Raw genomic sequence first — 25,213 nt, forward strand, 5'->3', positions numbered from 1 at the left:
TTTTTTAAAACTTTTTTTTTACTTTTTTTTTATTTTACTAGTCCACCTAGGGGGCTATAGCAATCAGCAATCCGATCGCTCTGCACTATCTGCTGATCACAGCTACACAGATCTAAACAGCAGATACGTGGACTGCCTGCTTCCCTGGCCTCCGTACAAAGCGAAAGTGAAAGTGGTTCATGTCTAGCACAGGAGTCATCACATGACTCTGTGCTACCATGACAACGATCGGAAGTCACGTGATCATGTCACGTGACTTCCGGTATCGGGCGGTAAGTAAAATAATTATCGCAATCGCGTTTATAATGGCGCTGTCACATATTGACAGCGCCATTTCAGGGGTTAAACGGCACGAGCAGATAACGATTCTGCTTGTGCCCAGCAGGCACACATCTCAGCTGTGAAAATCAGCTGAGATGTGCGCCGATCGCGGCATGCTGCCACCGGCAGAACGCGGGCAGTAACGTTATGACCGCTAGGACGTAATTTTACTGCCCCCGGTCGTTAAGGGGTTAACTGAAACTACTATTACCTAAAATGATAGGTCTCCCTGGTGGTTTTTCAGAGTTTTTATGGACTTTAGGAAATAGGTAAAGAAGGTGCTGTCACCATAAGTACATTCCCTAGGAGATTATAGTGTTTTCAAATGCTAGTTGTAGAATTATTCATAAATTAGTTCTGAAAGATGTCAAAGGTTTGTAGGTTAATTTTTTTTATAGCAGGTTTGATCTCTTAACTTTCGGTACACTTCATTCTCATACATTTTAAAAGGCCAAATTACAAAGTTTCTCTGTGTTTGATAATATTTTTAATTTTCTTGATCTTATTGAGACATTTGTTACAATCACCGAGAGGTGGCGAGCATCCGGGAGTGTACACACTGGGCCATACACCGGACTTCCCTGATAGGAGCTAACCTGTAGGTAACCCTATACAGGGATTGTCAGACGCAGCCCCAGGGGGCCAAAATGCATGGCAGCCAGGACCAGTGGAGTCGGCTCTGATGGACTGGTAAGTGTCTGATGTCCGGTACAGGTGTGCTCAGATATGACAGCACGGAGGTGGAGGCTTGGACGTGGCAGCATGGAGGTAGTAGCTCAGACATGGCAGCACAGAAGTGGTAGCTCAGATGTGGCAGCACTAAGGTAGTGCCTCAGATGTGGCAGCACAGAAGTGGTAGCTCAGAAATGGCAGCGCAGAGGTAGTGGATCAGACGTGTCAGCACGGAGGTAGTGATAGTTGCAAGCTCTGGAAAGAGGCACAAGTTAGCAGGAAGGAGTCACTGCTACAAAACACAAAGGCGCAGGGTCAGACACATTAACGCGTATGGGACCTAAGAACTAGCAACACACTAATGATAGGCAACGTTACTCCGGCACCTCCGCTAAAGGGAGGCAGGCTTAAATACATTCAGGGTAATTGCTAACCTCAAGGATTACTTCCGGGTAATGGGACATTGGCCCTTTAAGAAAGGGGTTATGGCTGCTCTTGCACCCTAAGGACACTCCCAGAAGGCCTGCGTGTGGCCAGGAAGCAAGAGGAGGCCGCGGCAGACTCCAGGGCAGGAAGAGGGTGCATGGAACTGGCGAGGAAGTGAGGAAAGCGGCACTCTCATTAATGCCTGGGAGCTTTAATGCAGGGATGCTGCACTGGTGGGACCGGGTGCTACAACATTGTCTATCTTGTGTTGTAAGATTATCATCAGATATAGCAGATGGAAACCATTCAAAATCCTTGCTACCATTTTGACAAATAATTCAACATGTTCACAAAAGGGGAAACATCTTAGAATGAGATAAAATGGTGGATTTTATCTTACCCAAAAGGGAGTCGTTCTTTCTGATCAGTGATTATAGTGTACATAGCAACTCTTGTTCTGTTTCTGTGGGGAAAAAGGTCAAACTGTTGTTGATAGTGGAAGAATTTTCTAAACATTAGTGACATAGAAATATATTCAAGTTCTTTATGGCCAATAAATGATCAAAGATCAAAGGGAGCACTAGGGCATAAAGTTAGACCTTTGCATGACAGTGAAAGTTCAGTAGAAGTAAATTCATATGAAGAGAGATTAATTACCTTGCAACTGTTCTCTACAGTGTCTGTAGATTTTTCTTGTTTTCACTTAGTTGAAGCTCCCAGTTAGTTCTAAATTGGGCACCTGATTGCATAGTCATGGTATAATTTGAAGAATCAGAAAAATCATCACATGAAATAGCTGATAATGAAGAACAATGATGATTAGGTAGTTGATAGGGAAGACGTTTTGTCCACAGTTTTATGTAATTGATCTGTCATGATCCAGGTCTATATCGGCTGCTGTGGGTTGATTATTTCACCCAGCTCTGGCCTGGTCATGACATGGGTTAACTTCTCCCTGCCTCATTCCGGTTTCCGAGACACCATATCCTGATGCTGCACCTCCAGTTCAGTGTCATTTATAGTTTATGCTCTGCAACATGTGTTACTGGCTCTGGTGAGTTACCTGATCTGTCCTGCCTCCCAGCTACCTTGTTCTGACCTGTACTCTCCTCCGTTTGTCTGTTTATCTTGGTCCCTGACTACCCGCTCCTGTCTACTGTGTACCCTTCTCCCGCTCCTGTTTACTGTGTACCCTTCTCTGTCTGTCTTATTCCAGTTCCAACCTGTTTGTTCTCCTCCCTTGTTTGTACTTGGACTTCCCAGCATCTGGCCTATATCCTTGTTCCTAACTTCGGCTCTGTCTCTCCCCTCTGTTGCATACGTGACTTGCCGACTTCCGACCCTCGGCTATCACCTGACCACAATTTGATTATCCCTGTGCTATTGATGAGACCTCCTGCTGCTGACATGGTTTACTGACTACTCTACTGCCCTCTGGTGGTTTGCCTGTTAACTGCACTCTGAAGTTACACTGCTTGTAGCTTCAGCTTCTCCCTTAGAACAGTGTGGCAAGATCATTGGTGTCCCTTTTTATTTCTAGTGATCAAAGAAGAGAAAAAAGCATGGGTCAAGAAGCACTCAACTCACAGATTTCACACAATTTTAAACACGTTTATTTAGACAACCATAAAAACTTCTAAAACAAATGTCCATCCATCATGATTAAACAGGCCATACATATAGTGGGTAGAAAATGTCATATAAGCATATCCTCATAGCAAATAACAATAAAGTATATATTGGAACAAGGGGGTCAAACAGGCAATGTCTACTGGTTATAGCCCGGCATCAGAGATAGATAATAATATCTAGTTAACAATCTATACTAAGCATAGTCTATCAAAAAGCACAAAAGAATATCATTACTTACAGCAAGATGGAATTGCAGCTGTATGTTGCTCAGGCCAAAAAACTACTACTACTCCAGCAGGATACAGCTAAACCCCCACTAGGTGGAGGCATCACAGGTGCAGGGGGAGCCAATCACACTCACTTCCAAATATGGAGGAGGTGATGGCTGGATGGTAAAACTGCACACTAGTGGCTTGCATAGAGCACTGTTCACACTAGCAGATGCACAGTCACAAACCCGCAGCCTATTAGGTGATGCCCATACTATTAGATCAGGCGGGCCGCCAAGCCGTACCCCCACTGCGCGCTACATAGGGACAGAAACTTGTAGTAGTAGTAGTTTTTTGTCCTGAGCAACATACAGCTGCAATTCCATCTTGCTGTAAGTAATGATATTCTTTTGTGCTTTTTGATATTATATATAGTGTAGGGACCTACAAGCAAGAGGTTCCCGTAACGAGGGTTGTAGGCTTACGTCTTATGGCCATAACGCTAACAAAAAACATCATATATTTTTTTGTACAGGATACAGCCAGGCCCCTTTTTGTTAGGCCTTGCTATTAGAGTTTCTGTCCCTATGTAGCGTGCAGTGGGGGTACGGCTTGGCAGCCCGCCTGATCTAATAGTATGGGCGTCACCTAATAGGCTGCGGGTTTGTGACTGTGCGTCTGCTAGTGTGAACAGTGCTCTATGCAAGCCACTAGTGTGCAGTTTTACCATTCAGCCATCACCTCCTCCATATTTGGAAGTGAGTGTGATTGGCTCCCCCTGCACCTGTGATGCCTCCACCTAGTGGGGGTTTAGCTGTATCCTGCTGGAGTAGTAGTAGTTTTTTGGCCTGAGCAACATACAGCTGCAATTCCATCTTGCTGTAAGTAATAAGCATACAGTCTGAAGATATGCCTAGGAAAAAGATCTCAAAATCACAATAACATTAAAGTCCAAATAAGGAAATTGATACCAGGGTTAGTGCAAACCTGCACAAATGTCTGAACTATAAGAGATGCATATTAGGAATAATGCCCACCAAAATCAATGTGCCCTGACAATAAGCATAATTAAACCTGATGGAGAAATAAATAGATACCCCAACCCAATGCGAGTCGCTTGTAAACAAGCTTCATCAGGGGAAAAAAAGGGTCTGGACATGTCAGACAACACAGACATATATATATACAAAAGTTAAAAGTCTAAATATAGTACCGGTGTGTAACGGTTCGCATGGGTCCCCAGGCGTCCGGAAGTCGCTATTGTGCAAGTGTTGAATATTTCTTTGAATAGGAAATTACCTGAAACGTACTGCGCACGCGCCACCACACGCAATTATACTAGTACCGCATGAAGGTCAGTTACGCTAGAACCATAAATATCTCCATTGCGCAAGCGCTGAAAACTTTATTAAGTAACAGAGTGACAAAAAGCATTGCACATGCGTTACTTTACGCAATCATACCAGTACTGCAATCCATGAAGGTTAAATACGCGAAATCTGTGTGTATCAAATATGGATTAATTTGTGCATGTGCGGCGTGTACACAGGAAAAGTAATCGTATGGCGGATCATTTAAAGGGACAGAGGAATCCCAGAAATCAAGTTATTTATAGGTATCTTTGGCAAGATTTTATTAGGACTACTGATATTGAGCTTTACATCCATAAAAGTGCATATTTTAGCAATATGGGCAAGAGCTTAAACATGTAGAGATAATGACCATTTTATGCTAATATCATGGATATCTCAACACATAACAGTGGGGAAATATTTGTTAGATCAAACCAGAGCGCATAATATATTGAATAGAGAAAAGGAAAAGTCACAATACAAAAAACCTAAGAACCAATAAAGTTGGCAATATACAGTTAGGTCCAGAAATATTTGGACAGTGACACAATTTTCGCGAGTTGGGCTCTGCATGCCACCACATTGGATTTGAAATGAAATCTCTACAACAGAATTCAAGTGCAGATTGTAACGTTTAATTTGAAGGTTTGAACAAAAATATCTGATAGAAATTGTAGGAATTGTACACATTTCTTTACAAACACTCCACATTTTAGGAGGTCAAAAGTAATTGGACAAATAAACCAAACCCAAACAAAATATTTTTATTTTCAATATTTTGTTGCGAATCCTTTGAAGGCAATCACTGCCTTAAGTCTGGAACCCATGGACATCACCAAACGCTGGGTTTCCTCCTTCTTAATGCTTTGCCAGGCCTTTACAGCCGCAGCCTTCAGGTCTTGCTTGTTTGTGGGTCTTTCCGTCTTAAGTCTGGATTTGAGCAAGAGAAATGCATGCTCAATTGGGTTAAGATCTGGTGATTGACTTGGCCATTGCAGAATGTTCCACTTTTTTGCACTCATGAACTCCTGGGTAGCTTTGGCTGCATGCTTGGGGTCATTGTCCATCTATACTATGAAGCGCCGTCCGATCAACTTTGCGGCATTTGGCTGAATCTGGGCTGAAAGTATATCCCGGTACACTTCAGAATTCATCCGGCTACTCTTGTCTGCTGTTATGTCATCAATAAACACAAGTGACCCAGTGCCATTGAAAGCCATGCATGCCCATGCCATCATGTTGCCTCCACCATGTTTTACAGAGGATGTGGTGTGCCTTGGATCATGTGCCGTTCCCTTTCTTCTCCAAACTTTTTTCTTCCCATCATTCTGGTACAGGTTGATCTTTGTCTCATCTGTCCATAGAATACTTTTCCAGAACTGAGCTGGCTTCATGAGGTGTTTTTCAGCAAATTTAACTCTGGCCTGTCTATTTTTGAAATTGATGAATGGTTTGCATCTAGATGTGAACCCTTTGTATTTACTTTCATGGAGTCTTCTCTTTACTGTTGACTTAGAGACAGATACACCTACTTCACTGAGAGTGTTCTGGACTTCAGTTGATGTTGTGAACGGGTTCTTCTTCACCAAAGAAAGTATGCGGCGATCATCCACCACTGTTGTCATCCGTGGACGCCCAGGCCTTTTTGAGTTCCCAAGCTCACCAGTCAATTCCTTTTTTCTCAGAATGTACCCGACTGTTGATTTTGCTACTCCAAGCATGTCTGCTATCTCTCTGATGGATTTTTTCTTTTTTTTCAGCCTCAAGATGTTCTGCTTCACCTCAATTGAGAGTTCCTTAGACCGCATGTTGTCTGGTCACAGCAACAACTTCCAAATGCAAAACCACACACCTGTAATCAACCCCAGACCTTTTAACTACTTCATTGATTACAGGTTAATGAGGGAGACGCCTTCAGAGTTAATTGCAGCCCTTAGAGTCCCTTGTCCAATTACTTTTGGTCCCTTTAAAAAGAGGAGGCTATGCATTACAGAGCTATGATTCCTAAACCCTTTCTCCGATTTGGATGTGAAAACTCTCATATTGCAGCTGGGAGTGTGCACTTTCAGCCCATATTATATATATAATTGTATTTCTGAACATGTTTTTGTAAACAGCTAAAATAACAAAACTTGTGTCACTGTCCAAATATTTCTGGACCTAACTGTATCCATTGGTTATCAATAGGATGGAAAGAATCAAATATAATAAGGGATATCTATATATGCAATAAATATTGACAGTAATATATATTAGTCAAGAAAAATATCCCAAATTTTTTATTTTAGTTAGAGAAGACCATATAGAGGATCATGACTTACATATGATAATGAATAACTTCCAGACATATTGTTCTGACTGAACATTAAAGAAGTATAAATTCTCATATATAATGATGGAAATCCAATGGTTGAACAAATGTCAAAACATCACATCATCCCAATAGGGATCAATGAGATATCAAATTATATACCATAGATTATCATTAATAATTCAATCTACATGACATATCATCAAAAACCATAATGCAATAGTATACTAATATAATTCAACTTCAACGGGAAATCCAGATGATGGTCTTCATAGCTCTTCAGATCCTCCTATATACATCTAGTCTGGCAAAATTCCATCCAATTGACCACGAAGAAATAGTGCAAACCTAAGTTCTAAATTAGAAAGATCACAAAATCAAAACAATAAAAGAAAAAGGGGGAGGGAAGGGGAAAAAAACAAAAAAAAAATCAAAATTCAATATTAGAATCAGACAGAAAGGAAAAGACAGTACCAAATAAACTAACCCAGGAAACTGGTGAAGAGTAGTTCCTCATTAAGTCAGTTTGGTGACACACTATTGAGGCACCAAATCCAACAGGATTCCAATTGGAGTAAGTGCTTGGTGATGTCTCCATCTCTACTGTTGGTTCTGAGTTGATCAAAGTCAAACCACCTCAGTCCATTTGGTCTGCTCCGATGATGATAGAGAAAGTGCGTAGAGAAAGTGCGAGGCAATTGAAGTGAGTGTCTTGCCCTCGGAAAGATCATTCGATGCTAGATTGATCGTAGACACATGTTTTTGTATGCGTTTCCTGAGCTCCTGGATAGTTTCCCCAACATACATTCTAGGGCAAGGACATAATTGCATATATTACACAAGTTGTTTTGCAATTTATGTAAGATCTTAGCCGGTGATGACTATCATCATTGGGGTGATTGAAAAAAACATGAACGGGAGACATGTAAGGGCACACATTGCACTCACCACAAGGAAATGAACCAGTAACAATCGTGCCCCGTCCCAAACGATGAGTGGGTCTAGTAAAGTGGTTTTTAACCAGTCGATCTCCAAGATTGGGTGCTCTCTTTGCTGCAATCAGAGGATGTTCACCAATGACATCCCGTGTTCTAGGGTCTATCCTCAGAATTTTCCAATCATCTGCATTGATCTCTCCAAATTTCTTTCCATTGATTATGGAAATTTGTTGTCAACCTGAGCCGTTGGTCCTCAGCTCATGCCCTGGAAGTTAGAAGAGAGTCCTGAGATTCTGTTTTAGCCCTTTCAAAGGCTCTAGAGAGAGTTTTTTTTAGGATACCCACGTTGGATGAATCGCTTAGTAAGTCCACGAGCCTGGATTCAAGAATCCTCCTGTGTCGTACAGTTCCGTCTGACTCTTGTCCGTCTGAAATTGGCCAACGGGAATGCCTGATCTCAGATGCTGTGGATGGAAGCTAGTAAAGTGAAGTAATCCATTGGTCGCTGTTGGCATCCAGTAAAGGTCAGTATGTAGATGCCCATTTTGAATCGTGAGCGTCAAGTCCAAGAAGGTCCATCCTATGGATGAAATCACAGACGTAAGGAAAATGTTATCTGCATTTGCACTCAGAGTTGTTAAAAAGCTCCTACAGTCCACCTCAACCATGCCAGAAGAAGGCCTCATCATCTATAAATCTTAACCACCCTACTGTCCATACATTGTATTGTTGTTGTGCATTCCCAATTCTTTGTCCTTTTTATTTCTTCACTTGTATCTTATTAATATTTTTGACCCAGTTACTGATCTGAGTATCCATTTCTTGTTGGAATGTTTTTGTATCCTCAGGTGTGGTTTCTGTCTTAAGAGATGTGTATAGATCATCCAACTCTCTCTCAAGTTGCAATGGCATTTTGGCAGTCCAATTAATAAATTCATAAATTTCTTGGAACGTTGGGTGCATGTTTTGTTCCCAGTTTTTTATAAAATTATCATCATCAACTGGGAAGCATAGTAGAGTGTGAGTACATAACCCTAGCGGTATTAGATTTTTACATTTGTTTCCAAAAAAGCTTTGTTCCACCATGCTTTGGAATGCTTTAATAGTAGTTGTTTTATGATAACAAACAGTTGTTTCTTTCTCTGACTGTTTCCACAACTGGAGGTCCATCCTTAATCACACGTCAAATTTGTCCTAACCAGTAGTGTTGCCTGGTACGACAGTCCATTGTTTCAATACAGTATGAATCTGTGAAAAACACAACAAAAACATAAATAATTAAAAAAATCACTTATTGAAGTAGCCCAAAATAATCCAAAAAATATACACACAGTTACAGTTGGATATATAGATGAAGGGCTATTGGTGGAACTGTTAAGAGGAGGCAGCACCATATAGCAAACATGAAAGAAAAGATAAAAGATGGCGTTGATATAATAATAAGGAATATCAATTTCAATATCAATAAACAGCCAGTAAAAAATTGTGACAAATTTGCCAGCAGGAGAGGAAATGTGGCCATAATATCCTAATAGAAAAGGATATATTATAAAAGACCACAAAAAGTAGGTATGTAATAGTATGATAAAAATAATAACAAACAAAAATATATGAAATAAAATAGGTCACATATATGAGAGGCCTCCCCTAAAAATAGGTGCATGGCATTCAGTGCAATGTAATACACAATATAAAAGTACAGTAAGTCACGTGTATGAGAAAACTGCTCTAAACATTAGATGCATGGAATTCAGTTCAGTATATAATACATAGATAAAATGACATATATATATATATATATATATATATATATATATATATATATATATATACACATACAGTATATACAGTTAGGTCCAGAAATATTTGGACAGTGACACAATTTTCGCGAGTTGGGCTCTGCATGCCACCACATTGGATTTGAAATGAAACCTCTACAACAGAATTCAAGTGCAGATTGTAACGTTTAATTTGAAGGTTTGAACAAAAATATCTGATAGAAATTGTAGGAATTGTACACATTTCTTTACAAACACTCCACATTTTAGGAGGTCAAAAGTAATTGGACAAATAAATCAAACCCAAACAAAATATTTTTATTTTCAATATTTTGTTGCGAATCCTTTGGAGGCAATCACTGCCTTAAGTCTGGAACCCATGGACATCACCAAACGCTGGGTTTCCTCCTTCTTAATGCTTTGCCAGGCCTTTACAGCCGCAGCCTTCAGGTCTTGCTTGTTTGTGGGTCTTTCCGTCTTAAGTCTGGATTTGAGCAAGTGAAATGCATTCTCAATTGGGTTAAGATCTGGTGATTGACTTGGCCATTGCAGAATGGTCCACTTTTTTGCACTCATGAACTCCTGGGTAGCTTTGGCTGTATGCTTGGGGTCATTGTCCATCTGTACTATTAAGCGCCGTCCGATCACCTTTGCGGCATTTGGCTGAATCTGGGCTGAAAGTATATCCCGATACACTTCAGAATTCATCTGGCTACTCTTGTCTGCTGTTATGTCATCAATAAACACAAGTGACCCAGTGCCATTGAAAGCCATGCATGCCCATGCCATCACGTTGCCTCCACCATGTTTTACAGAGGATGTGGTGTGCCTTGGATCATGTGCCGTTCCCTTTCTTCTCCAAACTTTTTTCTTCCCATCATTCTGGTACAGGTTGATCTTTGTCTCATCTGTCCATAGAATACTTTTCCAGAACTGAGCTGGCTTCATGAGGTGTTTTTCAGCAAATTTAATTCTGGCCTGTCTATTTTTGGAATTGATGAATGGTTTGCATCTAGATGTGAACCCTTTGTATTTACTTTCATGGAGTCTTCTCTTTACTGTTGACTTAGAGACAGATACACCTACTTCACTGAGAGTGTTCTGGACTTCAGTTGATGTTGTGAACGGGTTCTTCTTCACCAAAGAAAGTATGCGGCGATCATCCACCACTGTTGTCATCCGTGGACGCCCAGGCCTTTTTGAGTTCCCAAGCTCACCAGTCAATTCCTTTTTTCTCAGAATGTACCCGACTGTTGATTTTGCTACTCCAAGTATGTCTGCTATCTCTCTGATGGATTTTTTCTTTTTTTTCAGCCTCAGGATGTTCTGCTTCACCTCAATTGAGAGTTCCTTAGACCGCATGTTGTCTGGTCACAGCAACAGCTTCCAAATGCAAAACCACACACCTGTAATCAACCCCAGACCTTTTAACTACTTCATTGATTACAGGTTAACGAGGGAGACGCCTTCAGAGTTAATTGCAGCCCTTAGAGTCCCTTGTCCAATTACTTTTGGTCCCTTTAAAAAGAGGAGGCTATGCATTACAGAGCTATGATTCCTAAACCCTTTCTCCGATTTGGATGTGAAAACTCTCATATTGCAGCTGGGAGTGTGCACTTTCAGCCCATCTTATATATATAATTGTATTTCTGAACATGTTTTTGTAAACAGCTAAAATAACAAAACTTGTGTCACTGTCCAAATATTTCTGGACCTAACTGTATATATATATATATATATATATATATATATATATATATATATATGTGAGCAAGGATGGTTGACCTTAGGTAGATCAACATCCACCACTGCGGAGACACCATCACGTGTTTCTCAACGCAGTGATTCTAGACCAATGCCCCCTGGGAAATATTCAAAACAAGAAGGCCTGCGGAGACACCATCACATGTTTCTCAACGCTGGCAGGAAACTAGCCAGGTCTTTCACCGGGAAGGAACAACCACGGGAAGGGCAGTCTCCAGTCAAGGAGACCACCTATGCCAAACATGGTATCCATCCACAGACAGCCGTTTCGGGGTATTTGCCCCTCATCAGTGTGGAGTAGGAATCTGGCTAGTGGGACATTGCCTAGTAAAAGACTATGTGAGCAAGGATGGTTGACCTTAGGTAGATCAACATCCACCACTGCGGAGACACCATCACGTGTTTCTCAACGCAGTGATTCTAGACCAATGCCCCCTGGGAAATATTCAAAACAAGAAGGCCTGTGGAGACACCATCACATGTTTCTCAACGCTGGCATTGGTCTAGAATCACTGCGTTGAGAAACACGTGATGGTGTCTCCGCAGTGGTGGATGTTGATCTACCTAAGGTCAACCATCCTTGCTCACATAGTCTTTTACTAGGCAATGTCCCACTAGCCAGATTCCTACTCCACACTGATGAGGGGCAAATACCCCGAAACGGCTGTCTGTGGATGGATACCATGTCTGGCATAGGTGGTCTCCTTGACTGGAGACTGCCCTTCCCGTGGTTGTTCCTTCCCGGTGAAAGACCTGGCTAGTTTCCTGCCAGCGTTGAGAAACATGTGATGGTGTCTCCGCAGGCCTTCTTGTTTTGAATATTTCCCAGGGGGCATTGGTCTAGAATCACTGCGTTGAGAAACACGTGATGGTGTCTCCGCAGTGGTGGATGTTGATCTACCTAAGGTCAACCATCCTTGCTCACATAGTCTTTTACTAGGCAATGTCCCACTAGCCAGATTCCTACTCCACACTGATGAGGGGCAAATACCCCGGAACGGCTGTCTGTGGATGGATACCATGTTTGGCATAGGTGGTCTCCTTGACTGGAGACTGCCCTTCCCGTGGTTGTTCCTTCCCGGTGAAAGACCTGGCTAGTTTCCTGCCAGCGTTGAGAAACATGTGATGGTGTCTCCGCAGGCCTTCTTGTTTTGAATATTTCCCAGGGGGCATTGGTCTAGAATCACTGCGTTGAGAAACACGTGATGGTGTCTCCGCAGTGGTGGATGTTGATCTACCTAAGGTCAACCATCCTTGCTCACATAGTCTTTTACTAGGCAATGTCCCACTAGCCAGATTCCTACTCCACACTGATGAGGGGCAAATACCCCGAAACGGCTGTCTGTGGATGGATACCATGGTTGGCATAGGTGGTCTCCTTGACTGGAGACTGCCCTTCCCGTGGTTGTTCCTTCCCGGTGAAAGACCTGGCTAGTTTCCTGCCAGCGTTGAGAAACATGTGATGGTGTCTCCGCAAGCCTTCTTGTTTTGAATATTTCCCAGGGGGCATTGGTCTTGAATCACTGCGTTGAGAAACACGTGATGGTGTCTCCGCAGTGGTGGATGTTGATCTACCTAAGGTCAACCATCCTTGCTCACATAGTCTTTTACTAGGCAATGTCCCACTAGCCAGATTCCTACTCCACACTGATGAGGGGCAAATACCCCGAAACGGCTGTCTGTGGATGGATACCATGTTTGGCATAGGTGGTCTCCTTGACTGGAGACTGCCCTTCCCGTGGTTGTTCCTTCCCGGTGAAAGACCTGGCTAGTTTCCTGCCAGCGTTGAGAAACATGTGATGGTGTCTCCGCAGGCCTTCTTGTTTTGTATATATATATATATATATATATATATATATATATATATATAAAGAAAACACATAATCACCTGCTGCACTGTAATCTACACTTTAGTTATATTCAGGTTCGTGGGAAGTGGGAACTGTGCAATTTACAGTACCTGACCATTATAGTATCTTACCAGTGTTAGCTGAAATATACACATTAACTTGTGAAATATAGATAGTCAGCATTTAACCTCTTGATGCTGTGATTTAAATAAATATGGATACGCACAACTATTGTAATATGCTCTTACAGTCATCTCTGATATATATTTTTGTGATCATAGGTAGTAACTTTATACCATGATGTTATTAGACTGCCATTAATAAAGCATTTATTAAGACAGTAGTTAACAAATATATGGCAACATAATTGTTTATATCTTTTTGTGTCTATTCCCATTTACAACATTGCAGCAGGCCCCTTTTTCCACGTCCCCCTTCATAGAGGCACCTTTGCTGACATTACTAGTTTTTGTATTTTAATATATTTAAATAAAATCATTATTAACAGTACATTTTCTTCTCTTGAGCTCTGTTAATCTGAGGTTACAAATCACATATTTGTAGTATACCTTTTACATTTGTTTATATATTTTTATGTATAAGCTAAGATTAATGTGTACAAGAATTAACTATTGTTGGAAAGTGGCTTGTGTAGATGCAAACAAATGCCACTAGAAGGCATTGTTAGCCTTTTCTTTTTTTTTTAAGAAACTGCAGCAATGTGTTTATACAAGCATATTTCGCCCATCTGAAATGCCTCACAGCTCTAGTTATCTGGCTTTTGGGAAAGAAACAAGTACACAGAAAATCATTTTTATGTATATGAAAGTGTATTGTGTCATTTGCAGCTCAGAAATAGCGTTTGATAAAGAATTACAGGTTTTATATTTCACATAGCAGATATTTTTAATAGATGCACAGTAAAAATAACAACCCTTTTATAAAACAAGACACACGATCATTGACACTGCAGAACTGTATAATAATCATAAAGATCTGGTGCAATTCTTAACATTAATTGAAACCCTATAAAAGGAGGATATCAGTTTGCAAAAGGATTAAAGACAAAAAATTTTCACTTTCAAAATCAACCTTAGAGAATATTTGGTTTACATTAGAGACATGAAAACCTCAGTAATCCGTGCTGCTCTTGTCTGTAACATAACGTCTTCCATCTCTGCTGTAACCGCTGTCATCCACTAAACACTGAAGCATCATTCCTCTCAGCTAATCATTTTTACACATTATTTAGAATTTACTTCTGTTCTTTAGGGCAATAAATATGTTAGTGATTAGCGGGTTTGATTGATACTACACGCAGCATAATGCTTGGTTAGGTTTACCATTAGTCAGAACAAAACCAATGCTTCATTGGGCTATACATGCAGATATACTGTAGAGAAAATATAGTTAGCTCATCAACTCTTGCATCGGACATTCCTCCTAGTGTACAGTCATTTGTGATTACATTTCAGCATCCAGCATATCTGTTTGATGAAAAAATAAGGACCTTTTTTATTTCATATACAGAAGGAGAAGTAATTTAGAGAGAGACTCCACAATGCCATACAAAGAAAGTGTGGGGCCCGATTGTAATCAGACGCTCACCCACCACACAAGCTCATAATCATATTGCGAACATAAGAAGAGGACAAAAGCTCTTAAAGTGCAGAAAGATATAAAGTTTATTTTGACAAAGGTGAAAGTTCATTTTAAGTTAAAAAAGATAAAAACAGAGACCATTATTGTAGCAAATTACTCCATATCGTTCCCCTATTCATAGGTGTAAATTATGGTTATATTTGAATCATACTTAAAATCTTAATGGTGATACATATAAATAAATATTATGCACCAATGACATCCAAACAAGAGATCAAGTCAGTGACATAAGAGTAATGCAACAAATACATATTGCATATTGCCCATTGGGGATAATATAATGGGAATCCCAAGAAGGATGGAGAAAAGTCAAAGGGGTCAGAGTATTTCACAGCACCTCTCCCCTGAAGAAGAAAAAATCTATTGAAATGTACATTGGGCTAGATTGAGGACTTGTTTGAGACTGACCGCTGTTACGGTTGTGCGTCACAGGCAAATCGCTGCCCGTGGCGCACAACATCGCTAACACCTGTCACACGGACTTACCTTCCCTGCGACGCTCTGGTCAGCGATCCGTCTTTTTTCTAAGGGTGCGAATCGTGTGGCATCACAGCGATGTCTCACGGCAGCTGTCCAATAGCAGAGGAGGGGCAGAGATGAGTGGCCGCAACATGCCGCCCACCTCCTTCCTTCCTCATTGCCGGTGGATGCAGGTAAGGAGATGTTCGTCATTCCTGTGGTGTGTGACGTATCAACCGGCTGTATTATAAAGGGCCGGTATGTTTTGCAGAAGCATGGGTGTTCTGCAATGTGAAGTTGGCTGGGACCTGTGGTTCCACAGGATTGCATTACATGCAGAGCCATGGAAGGGTGTGTGATGCTGATTACACACTCCTTACCACCTGTGAGTGTGGCTCCAGGGGTTAAAGCAATCCTGTCTCTGAACCTAGGTGGAGTGTGTCTAGGGCAGTCTAGATAGAGACTGGCTCTAGACTTCCAGTGTGTGTACTGGAGACGGGGAGAGCAGAAGCAGGGTGTTTTGCTCTGCTCAAGAGACCTTCTCCTGAAGGAAGGGGCTTTTAGGTCCATGTGCAAGCGTGGCTGGAGCCAGGGGGAACTTGGTAAGGACACTAGCCGCCTTCAGAGGAAGGTAACCTGGATTGGACTTTAAGGATAAAGCCAATTACTGACAAGGGTCAGTGAGACGTGTGAGGAAGTCCAAGAGCGTGTGGACTTTATGTTATGTGTTGGACTTTGAGGATAAAGCCAAGGCATGGCATCTTTCTGTTATGGGACCTAGCATGGTTTATTTGAGCTGTTAATAAACCATATGGTCTGTTTAAAGAGACAAATTGTTCAGGTGTGCGTTAATCCCGATACCTGACGTGTGGCCCCCATACACTCGGGGCCCCACATCGTTACATATGGTGGAGAATGCGGGCATGCGGTCTGGTTGCTAGGGGCAATGCAGCCTGGTTGCTAAGGGCAACGGCCTAGGACATATTGCTGTGGATCGGCGGGTCCACGAAAATTTTGTCTGCGCACTCAAGCAGCTGGCGGTGGATCGGCGGGTCCATGAACAGTGACAGCGCTCTCAAGCACCTGGCGGTGAATCAGCAGGTCGGCGGGGTTCCGTGCTGCAGTGGCGAGAGTCCAGCGACTGGAGGTTCCAGGCCAGCAAGGAATTGCGGGGCCCTGTTTGGTGAGCAGTGATACACCACCGGCTGGAGATCCTGGTTGTACGGGCGGTACAACCCGGAAAGGTTAGTGGTTCTCTAACACCCCCCCCTGTCTTTTACCACCGGGTATTACCCATTGGAGCGCCCCTCCTGTACCTCTTTTCCTTGCAGCATGAAGGGGCTCCTGAGCCAGCAGCACCCACAGCAGGTGCCAGGAGGTCCAGTGACAACAGTGGGGGCTGAAAGCCAAAAAGAGGGAATGGTCCCTGTGGACGTTCTGGAGAAGCTGTACCAGTTCCTGGTGCGGGGACAGCAGGAGCTGTCAGTGTGCAGCGATGTCGCGGCCATGGACCAGTTTGAGAGTTCTCTTCGGGGCCCAGTATGGACACTAGGTGCCCAGGGAGATAAGGGCGAACGGTGTGAACTGGGGGCTAAGGACATTGCATGGAAACCCCAAAGGGGGCGGAGTCCCAAAAAAGGGGTGGTTACCCAAAAGGGGGTGGTGTCCAAAAAAGGGGTGGTTGCCCAAAAGGGGGTGGTGTCCCAAAAAGGGGCGGTGGCCCAAAAGGGGACGGTATCCCAAAAAGAGGTGGTTGCCCAGAAGGGGGTGGAAGCACGGAATGGGGTAGTTACCCAACAGGGGGCGGAGCCTCAAAAAGCGGTGGTGACCCACCAGGGGGTGGAGCATTCACAAGCCGAACAGGTGGACTATAGCAAGGGGCAATGGGATTCGCCTTACCTATGTCCTACCTGCGGTATAGGCTATCCATCCGATGTGAGGCCACAAAAGTGCTCCGTGGACTTGAATGGGCTACGTGTGTCTGGTCTGTTAGACCCGGGGAGCTGGCTAACCTTAGTGAGACCCATGCCCAATCTCCATTTTATGGAAGGTAGGACAATAGAAGGAAGCTGTGTGCATGGGACCACTAAAGAATATCCTCTGGCCAGAGTGATGATTCAGACGCCCGACCGTATGGGGCGCCCAGACGTGGCTGTGGTTCGGGATTTGATCTATCCCGTTATCATAGGACAGGACTTTGAGTTGTTTAAGGACTTATGGAAGACAGAGGCCGGGACCGATTACACAGGAGTGAGTCGGCCCCCGCCTAAGACAGCCTGTTTACCATATGAGGTTAAAAGGGGTCCTTGTTGTGCAGTTATGTGTGGTAAGGAGGAGATAGCACCTCCTAAAATTGACTGTCCTAAGTTAGGGGTGACCAAAGAAAATGATGGACGGACCCAAGTTAGTGACGTGACGTCTCCAAAGGGAAGTGACAGTCTGACCACTAAAACCCAAGTAGTTTCAGGGGAGGAGACTGAGACCTGGTTAAGTGGAGACATGTTAGTCCAGGACACCAGGGGGAGTGATGATGACTCCAGTAAAGACACTGACTCTAGAAAGGTGAAAAACGAGTACAGTGAGGTACAGGTGGGCGAGAAGGGTAAAACTTCCTCCCGACGCCGAAGACGTAATAAGCGCCGAGAGGGGGCACAGTGTATGCCGTCTGCAGGTGCAGAGAAAGTCACATGCCTGGTTAATGAAGACATGGTGCCAGTAACAACTGCTACGGTAGAGTCAGACTGTGATATCCTACAAACGAAAGAGGAAGCAGAGACTGAAGTGACACATTGTGATGACAGAAATCACCAGGCTGCAATTGCAGAGAAGGAGCCAACCAAGGATGTAATGGTGGTGGTCCCTAGGATTTCCCAGTGTGATGCGGATAGTCAGTCAAGCGAGAGCGGTATAGGAAACGGAATCCCAGAGGGTGAAGGGGGAGGAATAATCCACAACAGTCATGGTGAGCAGACTGGTGAACTACCTGGTGCTGGGGTGGATGACAGCGAATTCAGCCCCAAATCTCTAAAAGGAACAGAGTGCCATGTTGAGGGGTGTGACACCCAGGCTGAGGGTGACACTGCAGAGACCCCAGAGGAAGTTGAAGATAATGCCGTGAAGACCCAAGAAACAGCTGGCGCTGAAGTGAAGAGAGCCTCTGAGGAGGTGAAGTCTGGACCGGAGATCTCATCCAGGACTGAGAGCCTGCCTGACCTGCTTGGTAAAACCAAGATGGAGGACATAGAGAAGGTCGGGGGTAAGAAGAGTAGGAATCCCAAAGGTTCTAAAGCTGAGGCGGTTACACTGACAAGCAGTGACGTGCTGCCAGAGAAACCGATAAATCAGGACAACAGTGGTCCGTGCGAAGAAGCCATGGAGAAGGAGCAGACCCCAGAGTTGAAGGCTGAATCCTCTCCCGCTTCTGAGCAAGCTGATGAGCCACCTATCTGTGAGGCGGCTGAAGGTGAAGCAGCTGAGAGCCATGAGAGGGGTGACTATGACAAAGGTGCACCCCATGACAAGGCCGGAGGTGTAGAGGTGGAAGAAGCCTCTGAAAAAGTGTGTCGTAGACCAGAGAGGTCCGCAAGTGAAGACTCAATCAAGAGGATGAGCAAAGACCATCTGAAACAAGAAATACTTCATAGGCAGGCTACTGAGAGTCGAGTAAGTGAGCTGGAGAAAGAAGTTGCTGAGCTCCGAAGTCGCTTGGTAGAGTGCCAGTCCAGGTCCCAGGTAGCCTTGGAGCAGATGGAGCAGTGAGTGTCGATCCTGACCAAGCTTGTTGAAGCAGGGGAGGCCCAAAGAGAGCTGACTCCGGAAGCTAAACTGGACAAGCATGTGGTAGCGGCAGGGATGAATGAGACTTCTGTAGTCAAGTGCATGGTGGATATACCTGAGGACCTAAAGCCTGCTTTACACGTTGCAATTAGTTGTACAATCGCATTTGCGATGTGACACGCCCAGGTTGCATACGGGATCTTATGAGATTGCACGTAGGTCGTTCATTTGCTGTCAGACTACTAACGCACGTGTATGTTAAATTGATCAATTTTATGTGCGATCCTTTAGATCATGTGTTCTGTGACGTATGCATTGGGCACCTTTATTTTTTTTTATTTATTGACTTGACAAGCGCGTGTAATGTGGTTTTACTATGTAATGCGTTTTTACTATGTCATCTGCCATTCAGCTCTGCTACATGGCCGCTGACAGCAGACACAGACAGCCATGTAGCAGAGCTGAATGGCAGATGACAGCAGACGCAGAAAGAGCCGCACTGTCAGAATGAACTCGGGTGAACTTCACCCGACTTCATGGTCATGCTGCGGCTCTGTCTGTGTCGCGTCATGATTAGCGGTCACCTGTGAAGGGCTCACCGGTGACCGCTAAACTCCTGAGTAACTGAATTGAGCAGCCCTCTCTCATGCTCACCGATCCCCGATCCCCGGCGCTGCACGGCGTTCACACTGCTCCGGCGGCTTTTACTATTTTGAAAAAGCCGGCCGCCCATTAAACAATCTCGTATTCCCTGCTTTCCCCACCCACCGGCGCCTATGATTGGTTACAGTGAGACACACCTCCATGTTGAGTGACAGGTGTCACACTGCACCCAATCACAGCAGCCGGTGGGCGTGTCTATACTGTGTAATGAAATAAATAATTAAATAATTAAAACAAACGGCGTGCGGTCCCCCCCAATTTTAAAAACAGCCAGATAAAGCCATACGGCTGCAGGCTGGTATTCTCAGGATGGGGAGCTCCACGTTATGGGGAGCCCCCCAGCCTAACAATATCAGCCAACAGCCGCCCAGAATTGCCGCATACATTAGATGCGACAGTTCTGGGACTGTACCCGGCTCTTCCCGATTTGCCCTGGTGCGTTGGCAAATCGGGGTAATAAGGAGTTATTGGCAGCCCATAGCTGCCAATAAGTCCTAGATTAATCATGTCAGGCGTCTATGAGACACCTTCCATGATTAATCTGTAAATTACAGTAAATAAAAACACACACACCCGAAAAAATCCTTTATTAGAAATAAAAAACACAAACATATACCCTGGTTCACCACTTTAATCAGCCCAAAAAAGCCCTCCATGTCCGGCGGAATCCAGGATGCTCCAGCTTCGCATCCAGCTCTGCTACATGGAGGTGACGGGAGCTGCAGCAGACACAGCCGCTCCTGTCACCTCCACACAGCAACTGAAGACAGCCGCGCGATCGGCTGAGCTGTCACTGAGGTTACCCGCTGTCACTGGATACAGCGGTGGCCGCGGGTAACCTCAGTGACAGCTCAGCTGATCGCGCTACTCACCGCCGCTCCGGTCAGCTCCACGCAGCAACTGAGGTGAGTAGCGCGATCAGCTGAGCTGTCACTGAGGTTACCCGCGGCCACCGCTGTATCCAGTGACAGCGGGTAACCTCAGTGACAGCTCAGCCGATCGCGCGGCTGTCTTCAGTTGCTGTGTGGAGGTGACAGGAGCGGCGGTGTATTCTGCCGCTCCGGTCACCTCCATGCAGCAGCGCTGGAAGCGACGCTGGAGCATCCTGGATTACGCCGGACATGGAGGGCTTTTTGGGGCTGATTAAAGTGGTGAACCAGGGTATATGTTTGTGTTTTTTATTTCTAATAAAGGATTTTTTCGGGTGTGTGTGTGTTTATTTACTGTAATTTACAGATTAATCATGGAAGGTGTCTCATAGACGCCTGACATGATTAATCTAGGACTTATTGGCAGCTATGGGCTGCCAATAACTCCTTATTACCCCGATTTGCCAACGCACCAGGGCAAATCGGGAAGAGCCGGGTACAGTCCCAGAACTGTCGCATATAATGTATGCGGCAATTCTGGGCGGCTGCTGGCTGATATTGTTAGGCTGGGGGGCTCCCCATAACGTGGAGCTCCCCATCCTGAGAATATCAGCCTTCAGCCGTATGGCTTTATCTGGCTGGTTTTAAAATTGGGGGGGACCGCACGCCGTTTTTTTTAATTATTTAATTATTTATTTCACTGCACAGTATAGACACGCCCACCGGCTGCTGTGATTGGGTGCAGTGTGACACCTGTCACTCAGCGTGGGGGCGTGTCTCACTGTAACCAATCATAGGTGCTGGTGGGCGGGGATAGCAGGGAATACGAGATTGTTTAATGGGCGGCCGGATTTTTCAAAACAGTAAAAGCCGCCGGAGCAGTGTGAACATCGTACCTGCAGCAGCAACGATATTATGAAAAGGAGCGATGTGTCAACGAGCAACGATTTTTCACGTTTTTGCGCTCATTGATCGTCACTCCTTGGTGTCACACGCTGCGATGTCGCTAACGGCGCCGGATTTGCGTCACTAATGACGTGACCCCAACGGTATATCGTTAGCGATGTCGCAGCGTCTAAAGCACCCTTAACTCTTGCTAGCTTGTCTATTAATCAGCATACAGCAGATCAACGCCTGAGTCTGCTAGTGTTGATCCCAGACACTAGAGGAACCAGTGGGTGGAGGGTCAGAACCTGCAATTTTAACAGCGCCCAACACTGCCATGACAGTCAGCAAAGTTTGTGCAAAACTCTATGTGACATAACGGGTGTCCAATGTATAAATGATTGATGGTAGTATTTCGCCCCCGCGTCAGCAGCCGGGCTGCTCGGATTCGGATCCGCGTTGGCTCGAGGGATCTCCGTACACGGGGGTTGGGGTTGCGCGGCCACTCGGAATAAAGGGGGATATTTACACGGGGAGTTATGTTTGAAGTTCGTGACGCCACCCGTAGTGTGTGGTAAGATGGATTACCACCACTGCAGTTGGGAGTACCCGGAGGCGATGGTGTGGGCAACCAGGTGTTTAACCCCTCCACAGGTAGGGGGAATGCCCCGGGACTCAATGAGGGTAACGGGGAGGTGCCGTTGGGACAGTAAGGGTCACTTCTGTACTCACTCAGTCCAATAACGCTGACACCGACAACTGTGGTAAACTAAAGTTCTTGACACCGCTGCCGCTGGGAGGGAGCATGCCTGGATCCCGTGCCCGTTGGTGTTGCCTGTTAGTCTGTGACATTTACTTTGACACCTAGCTTTTTTGGTTGGTCCCTTGAGTATAAAACTGGTCGGGTCCCGCTCACCAGTATGGCTAACTGGATGAGCTTGCTCTCAGGGTTCATGCTTTGGATTTTCTGAATCGTGTAGTGGGAAAGTCCTATCCCTCTCATTGCACTAGTACCGTGATTTTGGAGCGGGTGGAGAACGGATCTTGAAGGCTCTGTCCTCATCGGGTAAAATGCCAGGACTCCTGAAGCTACTTCCTGACCTAGGGTCAACTTACCGCGTCGTGCCCTGGCCCCTGCCCGGTGATGGCACAAGGCCGCCGGCTGTCCTCCTCGACAGTCCGTGCCCCTTGTCACAATCCCCTGCGACCAGGGTCCAGCTCCTACCAGGTCCAGACTAACGTCTGCCACCTAGTAGTTCCAAGGAGCCCAGCTCCTGACCTCTCCTCTCAAGAGTTACTGCTCAACTGACACTCCTGACCTCCACTTAACCAACCCCTAAGTGGGCGACCCTATTCTACTTAGGCCGTCCACTGGTTTGTCTGGTGGGTGTGGTGCAGAGTTTTCCTAGGATTTTGTTTGTTTTTGTGTTTGTTTTTGTTCTTGGCAACACCAAAGGTCAGGGACCCGTAACCAAGGAGGAGGTGGATACTGTACAGAAGGGCAGATTGCACAATACCCTGTGACGACCTGATAGGCCAGGGCATCACATTCCCCCTTGGTTAAACGTAGCTCGTCCCCCAGCTAAAGGACTGTTATGATACGATGTTCAACAACTACCATGGAGCAGTTTACCCGAGCCTTAGGGCCCTAATGCTGACTGCAGCTCTGAACCAAACGCCAACTAGCAGCAGCCGAGCAGCACGCCTAACGCTCCCTATAATAACGGTTAGCAAAATGAAAGGACGCACACAGTCAGAGATAGATTGAGCAAAGTGAGGCCATGTGCTAATCTCTAGGATACAAAGAGGACAGGATAGTGAACTCTGCAGTCCGCATAAAAATCCTAATATCCTACACGGAGTATGCAAAAGGAGCAAGTAACCTAGTACTCATATGTACGTACTGTGTACAATGATCGGGTAACACTGCAGAAAAATGAAAAATCCTGCAACTAAGATCTCACACATGAAATACCAGGGAGAAAATTCCCCCTTTCTGAAGGTACAAATAATTCTAGGAAAAACACAAATACCTTCAGAAATAAAATGCAAACGCTAGAATCACATAGCATACAAAATGTATGAAATAAATCTTATGGACTTATCTTAGTAGAAGGCAGGAGAGCAGAACCACTCTGGCCTAAAGGCCTCGTCGCACTAAGCAACATCGCTGCTAAGGAACAACTGTTGTGACGTAGCAGCGATGTTGCTAGCGATGTTGCTGTGTGTGACATCCAGCAACAACTTGGCCCCTGCTGTGAGGTCGCTGGTTGTTGCTAAATGTCCTGGGCCATTTTTTAGTTTTTGCTTTCCCGCTGTGAAGCACACATCGCTGTGTGTGACAGCGACAGAGCAACAACTAAATGTGCAGGCAGCAGGAGCCGGCTTCTGCGGACGCTGGTAACCACGGTAAACATCGGGTAACCAAGAAGCCCTTACCTTGGTTACCCGATATTTACCTTCGTTACCAGTGTCTGCCGCTCTCACGCTGTCAGTGCCGGCTCCCTGCTCTCTGCACATGTAGCCACAGTACACATCGGGTAATTAACCCAATGTGTACTGTGGCTAGGAGTGCAGGGAAAAGGGAGCCGGCACTGGCAGTGTGAGAGCGGCAGACGCTGGTAATGAAGGTAAATATCGGGTAACCAAGGTAAGGGCTTCTTGGTTACCCGATGTTTACCGTGGTTACCAGCGCCCGCAGAAGCCGGCTCCTGCTGCCTGCACACGTAGCAGAGTACACATCGGGTAATTAACCCGATGTGTACTGTGACTAGGTGTGCAGGGAGCCAGCGCTAAGCGGTGTGCGCTGGTAACCAAGGTAAATATCGGGTTGGTTACTTGATATTTACCTTAGTTACCAAGAGCAGCATCGCTTCCACGCGGCGCTTCTGGCTGGGGGCTGGTCACTGGTTGCTGGTGAGATCTGCCTGTGTGACAGCTCACCAGCAACCCGTTACGCTCCAGCGATCCCTGCCAGGTCAGGTTGCTGGTGGGATCGCTGGAGCGTTGCTTAGTGTGACATCTCACCAGCGACCTCCTAGCAACTTACCAGCGATCCCTATCAGGTTGTATCGTTGTTGGGATCGCTGGTAAGTTATTTAGTGTGACTGGGCCTTAAGGCTATCAGACAACTGGCAACAGCATGAAGTCCAAACGCACCTATATCCAGATCAAGCCAGCACTGAAAATCAGGTGTGCAACAATCCAGTCACAGACCTCAATACACCAACACCAGCGACCACAGGAGGGAGCCTAAGAGTGGAATCCATCCAGACAGCCTTCAAAACACAGGACATCAGAGGTTTATTTATTTATTTATTTATTTTTTTAAACTAGAAAAGGGTAATAAAAGGTTAACATTTTTATTCACACATACATCCCACATCAGGGAGGCTTGTCACTTAAACATTACACAACATTTTAAAGAGTTCACCTCCTCAACGATGGGACGCTACCAGTTTCAGTGGTAGCGGAGACTCAACCTGCTCCGTTGCAGCCTCTACCCACGACAGTTCAGTCCCAATGTCCCGGATCCCGTTATCCCGCCACCCAACAACCTGACCAGCTGCATACCTATGGTGGGTCCGTGACCAGGTTAAGTTCTCGGGCGTTGTGTTAGATGATGGTGCGCACAGGAGGTGCAAC

At 45.0% G+C, this 25,213-nt stretch overlaps 1 long non-coding RNA gene across 1 annotated transcript in view; it reads right to left on the bottom strand.

The window, feature by feature from the left end:
- Positions 1-7,116: 7,116 nt before the first annotated feature.
- LOC142309842 (uncharacterized) overlaps positions 7,117-25,213 on the bottom strand; it is a 229,643-nt gene continuing 211,546 nt past the window's right edge. The window contains exon 5 of the long non-coding RNA XR_012754011.1: positions 7,117-9,109. This is a non-coding gene — a long non-coding RNA (uncharacterized LOC142309842). The remainder of the gene's footprint in view (positions 9,110-25,213) is intronic.

The sequence above is a fragment of the Anomaloglossus baeobatrachus genome, chromosome 5 (assembly GCF_048569485.1).
Source record: "Anomaloglossus baeobatrachus isolate aAnoBae1 chromosome 5, aAnoBae1.hap1, whole genome shotgun sequence".
NCBI lineage: Eukaryota > Metazoa > Chordata > Amphibia > Anura > Aromobatidae > Anomaloglossus > Anomaloglossus baeobatrachus.